This window comes from Nicotiana sylvestris, chromosome 8, assembly GCF_000393655.2.
Source record: "Nicotiana sylvestris chromosome 8, ASM39365v2, whole genome shotgun sequence".
Taxonomy (NCBI): Eukaryota; Viridiplantae; Streptophyta; class Magnoliopsida; order Solanales; family Solanaceae; genus Nicotiana; species Nicotiana sylvestris.
In genome coordinates, this window is record NC_091064.1 from 74,781,150 (window position 1) to 74,792,658 (window position 11,509).

An 11,509-nucleotide genomic window follows, 5' to 3' on the forward strand; every position below is an offset into this window, starting at 1 on the left:
CTTGATAGGAAGATGATGTATCAGGCCAAACGGTCTAAAAAACCGTGTTCGCGTAGAATAATCGAACCTTCGGCGGCAAAAACTATGTATGCTTATGCCAAGTAATCAAGGAATATTTTTTTTACCATCAAAACACACTTTGCGCTTCAAAGAAGTTTGCTATTTTCATAAAAAAATGGCTCCAGGTCCAGAAATTTCCCGAACACTTGGGAACTGACATCAAAAACTCGAAGCCATAAGACCTCTGGGCCAGAAACTTCGAGCTCATAAGCCCTCAATGAGGAAACATCAAGTTTACAAGGAATGGCTCCACAGCCAAAAACATTTGATGTCTTAGGGATTGTTACTAATTGTCACCCCATCGAGCTATCAGAAACTCAAGGCCATAAGACCCCAAGCGGGCAACCTCGAGAGCAAAATCCCTCCATGTGGCAATGATAAAAAATGTAAGACCTCCATTAGGCATTACCAACACCATAAGACCCCAAGCGGGCAACCTCGATCCTGAAAGCCTTCTATGTGGTAATTCTAAAATGTGTATGACCTCTATGAGGCATTATCAACAGTGTAAGACCTCCTTAAGGCAACCTCGAGTTCATAAGACCTCCATAAGGCAATACCAAATCTATAAGACCTCAAGCAAGGCATGAATTATACTTGTGCCAAGTAACCTATCTGTAAAACCTCAAGTAAGGCATGTTCAAATTTATAAGACCTTACAAAAGGCATAATCTTGATCTTAAAGTTAAGGCTATATATTTAAACTTGTAAGACCCCTAAAAATGCATACCCTCGATATAGACGCCGGGGATACCTCACTCGGGGACTAAATGTCTATGGCCAAGTGTAATTACTATGGTCACAAGGCTCCGGCCAAACTAATGTGACTCGGGGACACCCGACCGTCACCATAAAATCACATGCCTTCAATTACTTCAAAAATACTTTGAAATGAACCGGTTAATCAGGCTACCCTCGGCAAAAGCAAAAGAGCTTCGATCATGTCAGCTCCAAACAATGAAAAGGCTTCAAAACAATTTGTCCATCGAGCTAAACCTCTCGGGGTGCACATTTATCGTTACATAACGGCTCACAATCGAGGTTCTTATCAAACCATCGAAGAGTCGGACGAACGCAAATACTTCAAAAAGTCTTTAACAAGGGAAAAATAAAGCCATATTAGAGGTCATACCGACCCAACGCGTAAGAGCCTAAGCGCCAGCCTATATTAGAGGTCGTACTGACCCAACGCGTAAGAGCCTAAGCGTCAGCCTATATTAGAGGTCGTACTGACCCAACGCGTAAGAGCCGAAGCGTCAGCCTATATTAGAGGTCGTACTGACCCAATGCGTAAGAGCCTAAGCGTCAGCCTATATTAGAGGTCGTACTGGCCCAACGCGAAAGAGCCTAAGGGCCAATTTGAAAGAGCCTCAGGGTCGATAAGTGGTCGTACCGACCCAACGCATAAGAGCCTAAGGGCCTGCTCAAAAAGCCTCAGGGCAGATTTTTTCGACCTAAAGATCAATGAACTCAAGTCGAAACTTGACTCGGGGACTAAGCCCCAAACAGTCAACTTTCAATCGTTACAAATCGCTCAATAGTATCAAGAACCCAAGGGTTTAATTTGAGGTCCAAAATTTCGGACAAATTGTCAACAAGCGTCACAGTCTATTCCTAAAAAAGCAAAGGAAAAATGATAAATGATGAAAGATAAAGGCTTTTTACATATATATTGAAGTTCACAAGGGCGCATTTACAAGGCCTATGCCTAAAGCCCTTACAAGGGAAGGAGAAAATAAAACCCTAATCTACCACCAGGGCTGTTCCTTCGACAACTGTCTCGGAGGTTTTGTTTTCAACAGCTCCGGCCACGGCCCTCGGGTCTTCAACGGCCTCGTCCCCTTCGGGGATTTTTCCTTCATCTTCATCATCTTCCGAGCCACTGCTCGTCTCACCTGCAGAAGCAAGAAGGGATGCATCCTCCTCTTCTAGGGTCTTCACCCTCTCGATCTCGGCAGACAAATTGATGCCCCCTTCATGTATATCCTCGAGAGCCTGCCTCCGATATTCTAACCCGGCATGCTCCATGGCTCGGGTCAATTGTATCTTGGCCTCCTCGGACACCTTCCTAGCCTGAGCATTTGCAGTAACAACATCGTCTTTGAACGAGGATATGAGCGCCTTGGCTTTAGCCTTGTCCCCACATAGTGCAGCAACCAACTTAGTGTGAAGATCTATATATTTATTAATCTCTGCCCTCGCATCATGAAGTTGATGTCCGATTGAGACCACCTTCCCCCGGAGGGTATCTCTCTCAGTGGCTATCTCACTCACATGTCATTTGAGTTCTAGAATTTCAGTGTCTCTGGCTCGGAGCTCCTCCCTCATTAGGACATCTTTCTTCTCAAGCTGCAAAAATCGGCCCAAAGGTGTTAAAACACTGAAGTCTGGTAAGAATGTGGACAGAAACAAATGGAAACTATATAACCTGCTCGGTGAGATGAGTCCTCTTTCGGGATGCCGCCTCTAAACGATCCTGAAGGCCACGAAATTCCGAGGTGAGCTTCCTACGCTCACCCTCATAGCGAGTCAACTCGGCTTGAAACCTGGCAAAGGTCTGATTATAAAGCACATTGGCCTATAATAGTGAAAGAAATAAAGTTAGAAAGATGAAGATTAGGGCACCGAGCAAAATCTACTAAAAATTACTTGCTTACAGAGCCTATCGATCTCACTGAAAATAAGTGAGGCGTCAAGCTTAGTGTTTTTCTCGGGCGCAGCAAAAAGCCTCTCAAATACATCTTTATCTTCAATGGGTGCCCCCACATCGGAAGATTCTTTATTTTGGGCATCCTGAATCTCCTTCAGAGGTAAAGCCATTCCCGGAGGGGAATCACTCACTTCAATAACCCCGACTAGATCAACCGGGGCCATCCCTTATTTCTGGATAGCTTCAGAACTAGGCTCCTCTGTACTGACTACTGAATTCAACTCAACTCGAGGAATATTTTGGCTGTCAACCGGCTTGGGGACATTAACCAATACACCCTCGAAGGCATCTTCAGCCCTATATAGGACAACAACAGCATCAAGTTCCGATTTAGAAGCCGCCGGCTCAGCAATATGTGGGACGGTCAGGCTTTCTACTCCCTCGGGTGCTACCGAGGAATCATCTTTCTCCTCGCCTTCAGCTCGAGGACCTCCCGATACCTCTAGAGTTAAGAATGCTGAATCAGCCTTAGGTTCTTCCACTTTGGATTTCGAAGGCTCAGTCGACAATTTCCTTTGTTTTTTCTTCTCTTTGTCAGGTTTCAGGGTATCCGCTTCCCCGCACAGTGCTTCTCTCATCGAGGAGGCCTCTCCTAGACCTGCGCAAATACAAAATATAAATACAGGCAATGAGGGCACAATCGGTGATAGTTCTTCTAAAGGATTCAATTACATCAGAAGTGAGAGCTCACCGTGGTTTTTGGCCTCCCATCGAGCCCTAGACAGGTCATGCCACACGCGTTAAGCATATAGGTAAGTTGAATCTAGCCGGCTAACCCAGCCCGAGAGATCCTTAACCGCATCAAGGTATGCCGCGGTAGCTGCATCAGCAGAGGAAGTTAGCTCATGAGGAAATTTATCCAAAGGGAAAAGAAAATACCTAAGTAGCGTATCCACTTACGTTTCGTGTTCCACTTTTCAGGGAACGACATCTTCTCCATTAGGAACGTGTCTGAGGTCCTAACTTGAAAACAACGGCTCATCCACCCTCTGTCTCTAACATCGCCAATGCAAGCAAAATGGCTTTCGAGGCCCAACATTGGAGCTTAATTAGGCCCCCACGAAAGAGTCGGGGATTGTACATTCTAATCAAGTGGTCGAGGGTGAAGGGCATCCCCTTAATCATGTTCGCAAAGTATCTGATCATGTAAACAATACGCCAAAACGATGATGAATTTGTCCAAGAGTCACTCGATATCGTTCGTAGAAGTCGAGGATCGTGGGGTCTATTAAAGGCGAGGATGGCTCCACTAAGCCAAGAGTAAATGGATAGGTATACACACTAAGGAAGCCGACCTTGTATGTCGTTATGTCCTCTCCCCGAGAAGGAATCTCCACCAGCACCGCATCCACCCAGCAGCAGTCAGTCTTTACCTTCTCGGTGTCTGCTACTAAACTAATATATTGGGACACGGGTTCACATCGTCTTGGCTTCGATGAAGGCTTGTACACCTTGAAATCGGAGGTCATTTCGAAGGATCTTGGGATGAATTCCTCAAGATGATGGGTACTATTGTCTTTCCCTTAGATGAGCGTGAAGAATAGGAAGGCACATCTTCCTGAGAGACAGAGGTGGAAGTCTTCGCCATACTTGTCACAAGATTTCTGAGGAGAGAAGAAATTGTAGTCAGAGAATGAACACAAGAGAGAAGTAAGAAGAACTCTTTTGAAGGCTTGGTAATACAATTGAAAATAAGGGGCGAAGGAAGAAGTATTTATAGAGTCCAATCATGTAAGTTGGAGCAGGCCAAAAGATAGCCAACCGCTGTAATCAATTCAAAGGCTTTTTCAAGGGTTGTGTGGACGCGACCTTTAGGCACCTTTTCGGTCACATCAATCGATTGATATAGCGTAATTAACATCATGATGGAAGTATCAAAGAGGCAAGAATTCAAGACTATTTCTTATCATTTTCACTCTAAGGAAAACGGGGACTATCAGTATACGACTAAAATCAGAGAGTCTGATTTTATGATCATTATAACATTCCATAGCCCGTCTCCAGAAGGCTCGAGGCATCGCTCGAGGTCCGACCCAAAGGGTTCCCTATGCTCGATCTCGGGGCTGCACAAATCGGTGGCTATCACGAACAAGTGGGAAATTCCCAAGGCACATGGTCAAAGCTCACAACGCTTGCAAGAATAGTATAAGTTTGTACCGGACCATTAAGTGGGGGATGTGGACGTCCAGGATGAGCAAGTTGATGAGGTTCCTCTTAAAACTCAAGCCAATAGAAGAGGCCGAGTGCCTCATAACAATGTCCTCGCTCCACCCCTACCTCCACCACGAGCGGCTCCACACTGGGTGTTACTTAATGAAGGATATGCAAGTGTAATAGCCCCTCCCCGTATTAGGGCGGGCAACTTTCAAATCACCAACGTGATACTCACTTTGCTAGAGTAACGAGGTTTCTTCATCGGTGCTCCAAGTCAAAATGCATACAAACATTTGAAGGGGTTTGTGGACACTTGTTGGGAAAGTAAACAAACAAATGTCTCCGAGAATTCATTGAGGCTAAGGCTTTTTCCCTTCTCTCTACGGGGGAAAGATTTAGATTGGTTGGAACGTTTGCCGAACCATTCCATCCACACTTGGGATGAATTGGCGGAGAAATTTATGTCTAAGTTCTTCTCTCTGGGGCACATGGCTACACTTTGGGATGATATTCCAGCATTCATGCAAGAGCCCAATGAACCGCTACACGAGATATGGGAGCGGTGTAGAACAATGGTCAAATAATGTCCCAACAACGATATGATGGAGAATATGATTCAACAAACTTTCTATCGTGGGATTAATACGACAAACCAATGTGTGGTGAATCAACTTGAGGTGAAAATTTCATGACCACACCTTATGCGGAGGCTTGTGAGATTTTGGGTGAAATGGCGAAAACTTCATCGGCGTGGAAATCTCGGGCTAATGTTTCACAAGGTGATCCCAACGTGATCCACCTTCACAAAGATTTGCATGACAATGGACAAGCCATCTCCAAATTGACTACCACCATGAACCAATTAGCAAAGGCTCAACTTCAATAAGTGCAAGATCCTAAGCAAGTCAATGCCATGGAAGGATTGAACATGATGGTGAACAAAAGAAGACCAAGGGTCTGCAAGTACAACATCGAGTGGAGAATTTTTCCAAGAGGATAGTAGTTTTGATCCTTCATCGTTAAACTTCACGTTCTTAGCATCATCTGCTCTAACAACTAGCTTGAGAATAGATCATGTATTTTTAGAATCTCATTTATAAATTTAATTGTTGTTACCATTTTTGTGGTAAACAAGAATCTATAAGTTGCGTATTTGGTTGAAAATATATGATACTTATGTGTTTTAGAAAGAGTTTTTGTAAATTGGGATGACTACCATGTTTGGGCCTTGTGCCAGAGCTGTTTGGACCCTTAGGGGCCTTTTTCTTACTATCATCTCACTATTTTTGATTAAAAATCTATACTCAGTCATGTTATACTTACTGATTTCATAACTCAGTCTTTATTACTCTATTTTGATGTATATAAATGTTGTTTTGGGCTAAGTACCCTGTTTTTACTGAGAGCCCAAGTGGCTTGAGAGGTTTATGACTGAGTGAGGCCGGTGGCCTGATTTGTGAGGATATTTATGGGATCGGGCTGCACGCCGCAACATGTTTTACTGATTCATGATTAAGTGAGGCCGAGGGCCTGACTTGTGAGGATAATTAGGGGATCGGGCTACATGCCGCAACATATTTTACTGATTCATGATTGAGTGATGCTGATGGCCTAATTGATTTATGCCATAAGGTGGCTTGTTATAGCGCTTGGGCTGAAGGAGCCCCTCCGGATTCTGTACACCCCCAGTGAGCGCAGGTACTTACTGAGTGATGTTTTTCCCGAGGATTTGTATATGAGTGATGGTGAGGAATGCCTGAGGGGCTGTATACGAGTGACTATAAGGTTCGCCCGAGGGGTTGTATATGAGTGATGTTTTGCCCGAGGGCTGTTTATGATTTCATCATTTTTGCTCACTGTTGCATTGATCCTCTGTTTGAGAACTGTTGAAAAATATCTTCAAATGATTTTACTGGAACTGAGTTTAAACAAAATAATTTGATTCAAACTCTACTTTTAAAAGCCTGTTGTATTTTTACTGAGATTTCATGATATGAGCTTTATATGTTTTATTGCTCGTCAGTACTTCTCAGCCTTTATTTACTTTGGTTACTTACTGAGTTGGCATACTCATGTTACTCCATGCACATTGTGTGTAAATCTAGACACTTCTAGACGTGGTAGTGAGTGTTGATTGTTCAATTGCAGATCCATCAGAGTTAGCAAGGTAGTTGCCTGGCGATTGCATCCCTGATTTCATCCCACTTTATCTTCTCTTAGTTGTATTCAGTCAATTTTAGACTATGTTAGTCTTGATATTGTCGTACGTTGTAGTAGATGCTCATGACTAGTGACATCCCGATGTCGGGATTTCTCTTCTGCACTTTTGTTTTGATTTGAACTCCTTAGGAAGGGTTTATATTAAATAGCTTTGAAACTATCTTTGAAATGAAAAATATCGATTTGTTTGGTAATATGTCGGCTTGCCTAGTACCACGATGAATTCCATTACGATAGGGTTAGTTTTGGTCGTGACAAGTTGGTATCAGATCCTAGGTTACATAGGTATCACGAGTCATAAGCAGGTTTAGTAGAGTCTTGTAGATCGGTACGGAGACATCTGTACTCATCATCGAGAGGCTGCAGAACCTTTAGGAAATTCCACATTCTTGAAACCATGTCCTGCAGCATTGATTCAGCTTGAAGCGTAACTCATTGAATTCCTTTCACGCATTCATGTAAGCACATGAGCGCTCGGTATCAACTGTACATAGACGGCTTGTAATTCCTTGGATAAGGTGTGAGATGTGATTTTTGTGTGTTGATGTTTGGCCAGTCTGGAGGACTTGAGGTCAGGTTTTGACTATTGCTTGAGCACTGAGATATTGATTGTGTGAGCACGTGTGTTTACCTCAAAAATGTGAGTAATAATTAAAGATAATTTGTGATTTTAAAGATATGTGATTTATTTAATACCAGTGAATATACAAGTAATATTAGGTTTAAGTAAAAAGAATTGACGAACCAAACTAGTATTGTTAGAGTGATAAGGACCTCAAGCTTGATTGTCTCAGGGGCCTTGAGGTGATCTAAGAACAATAAAGTATGAACTATAAAATAATAAAGTTGAAGAACAATTGTGGAGCACAGTAAACGAGAAAAGTATAGTAGAATGTTTATTTTAGTGTATCAGATGATCTTTACAAATGATTGGGGTCCCCCTTTTATAGGAGAGAAAAACCCTAGTATGGTACATTTCTAATTATTGTAAAGAATTACAGCTGTATAACAACATAGTACGGACTTATCCTATTTTGTACAAATCTTATCTCATAATTTATGCCCTAGCCAATGTGTCCTTGAAAAATTCCCGCTCTTTCTTGAGTGCCATAGAAATTGTACTGCCCTCGAGGCATGTCATGATGGGTCTCTAATTTAATTCTTGAGGTGCGCACATCCAAGCCAAGCTCGATTATTACTTCGAGCTTCCCGAACACAAGCCTGGGGTATGATTAAGTCTTCGAAATTGAACTCTCTAATTTCGACCATATATAGATTGTCCCCACATTTCTTAGAATAAGATGATAAGAAATTATTTGAACCTCGATTTTCCAAAACCTCTCACGATGACGTCATGCCCGTGACGTAGGTGCTTGAGTTGATCGAAAATGTCGCGTCAGCGTGCTTCCCCAAAACATCAAATGTGTTTTAGCATTTGTCGGCCACTTGTGCCGTCGGTTCAGCCATCGGCTTCCTATAAATAAGGGGCTACTTGGCTGAACAAAAACTGTACTTGTTCCGTCTTCATCTACTTTTAATCCTTTTCCTTCTTTACTTTGTCCTCTAATAACCTATTTCTATGGTTCAAATCTGTGACCACAAGGACACATGGCAGCAATTTTACCAGTTATGCCAAGGCTCCTTTTTTCAAAGTTTCGGCTCGATACAATGAGAGAAGGGCATCAAATCTTTCGCGTATCAGAAGACATGCAAACTTTAAACTGCTGCTCATCTTTCTTAACTTCAACCTGGTGTGGCACTTCATTACTTTTTCTTTCCATGGAATGAGGTGTCACTATCATCTACTAACTTTTGCATCTGACACCGGAAAAGTGTTCCGAGGACTAAAACTCTTGTATTGTTGCTCGCACATCTTGCAACCCCTTTTGTTTTTTCTTGTAACAGAAGTTGAAGCTACATATTTTGGTCTTCCCTTCTGGTATTTTCCTTTTTCTTGCTCTTTTTTAATGTATCATGGCCCAAAACTTCTACGGAATGCTCAATCTCAGCTGTTGGAGATATAATTACATTTATCGAGGGCCCTCTGCCCTAAATCTATTTGGGCATACAAACGTTTCAAAAGATCAGAAATGGTGCCTTCGGGAAGAAGATTTCCGAAGATGATGCTCTCGAGGACGTGGTCTTAAAATTGGATTAGATTCTTTGGCTTTTGTTTTTGCTTCTCTATTCCTATGTAAGTATCCTTCCTGAGTGTCGTAGTTATACTTTTGTAATCATTTCTTGGAAGAATAAGAGGATCCTTTTGTATCCCTTTCGGCTCGTGCTAAATTTATTCTGTCTTTACTTGCAAAAAACTTGATTATATGATTTTAATGACTAGCCCAAATACCGAGCTTAGGACATAACAAACCCTTAGGTTTTCTAGTCGACCAATATAATACCCCTTGAGGTTCTCTTTAATCCTTGAGCTGAGCTTAAAAGTGAACTCGGAACATCGTGATTCCCGAGTCTGAGTTAGGTGAGAGCAAGATCTCGAAATAAAGTTAATCCTTAGATCTTTTTGCAGTCCTCGAGTGAGAAATATTTCCAACTTGGGTAGCCCTTGGGCTTTATTTGCTCGAACTTGTAATAAAGATAGCCCTTAGGCCTTTTCACAGTCCTCGAGTGAGAAATTCCTCCAACTCGGATAGCCCTTGGGCTTAGTAGTCGAGTGGATACTCTGCTCGAATTTGACTTATAGGCTACCCTTTATGATTTTTGACGAATTAATCCTTGATCCTTGATCCTGATGCTAATATCGTGACATCAGCGGCTGAAGTGACTAAAAAGTTGCTTTTTGTGCGATTCCTAAAATTATTAATTGGAGCCAGCTGACGGTCAGCCTTTTGGCTTCCCCAGCACGCTTGAATGACTTCTATAAATAGATAAATTTTACAACCTTACAAACTTTATACTCATATTGTTCTCAAAGTCTCATTAGCCTTTTTCAATTTCTTTGAACTATCCCTTCTCTTCACTATCAACACTTTTCATTTTCTTGGATTTTCCGCATTGCAATGGCCAAAACCTCTAAACCGGTTTCCCAAAAAGAAAACGCTTCTTCATCTTCTAGATCGACCAAGAGTAAACCGGTAGTGCCCTCTCATATTGAGGAATGCATCCCGTCGTCATGTGAAATAACATCCTATTTTCAAAATTGAGAGACCTGCATCGACACCAGGCCGATGCGAGCCCATGTTTCGATATTTTTGTTTGGTGACCAAGGTTGAGCTCGGGAAAGTAAAGGAGGATTGCAAGTGGGATAATAACAAAGTAGTGATTCACACCTCCGGGGAGGACATCACTACATATAAGGCGGTGTACTGGAGCATATATACCTACCCATTTACGCTGGGTCCTGCAATTCCGGCTCAAGGTCCCATAGATCCAGTTATTCTTGATTTCTACCAATGATACCGAGTGACACTTGGCCAGATCTACCCCTCATTCTGGCAAATCATTTACTTAATCAGGTTCTTTTCGAGCCAAATAAAGGGGATGTCTTTTACCCTTGACCATCTGATCAGATTGTACAGTCCCTGACTTTATCGTGGGGGTTTGATAAAATTGTAACGCCAATCCTTAAATCTCTCTTTTTAGTATCGATGACGACAAAGACCGTAGGTAGATGAGCCAGTTTATCCGAGTTAGGACCTCCGATCTGATTCCTGCTAATTGGATGTCGTTCCCCGAGGAACGGAACATGAAATGTGAGTACGTAGCATGTTTATACTCTGCTTTCTTTTCTTTTCCGTGACTTTATATTTTTCCTAGGTCTAACCCTTTTACGATGGTGCAGCCGCTACTTGGTTTCCTGGTGGGATCCCGGACCTCGAGGGCTGGATCCAAAAGCTAGCCTCAGCCTCCTCTTATTCGGAGCATTGCTGGCGCGATTTGGACTAGGATCAATGGGAGACCAAAAACCATGGTGAGTTCTCTTGTTTGTTTTCTTGTGCTTCTCTCATGGGATACTTACGTTGTTTTCATATAGGTCTTGGAGAAGCCGTTGATATGTGGCCGGCCCCGGCTGATGAAGTACATGTTCCGAAGTCTTCTAAAGAAAGAAAAAGAAGAAGCGAGTCATCTAAAGATCCCCTGAAGATGAAGAAGAGTATGGCTCGAAGGCCCAAGGCTGATACAGTGGTCCAATCTCCAGAAACGGCTCAACGACTTTGGGATCAGGAGGAAGGAGAAGAGGAGAAGATGATGACTGCATGCTAGTATCCTGTGAAAGAAAAAATGTCGGTGCTTCGAAGCCTATCGAGCCGGTGACGGTTGATGTGGCTCATTCCAGAGTTGAAGAAATCTCCAAGGGGAGTTCAAACAAAGTCCTTGAGCCATCGTGCAAAAAAAAAAAGCACCTCG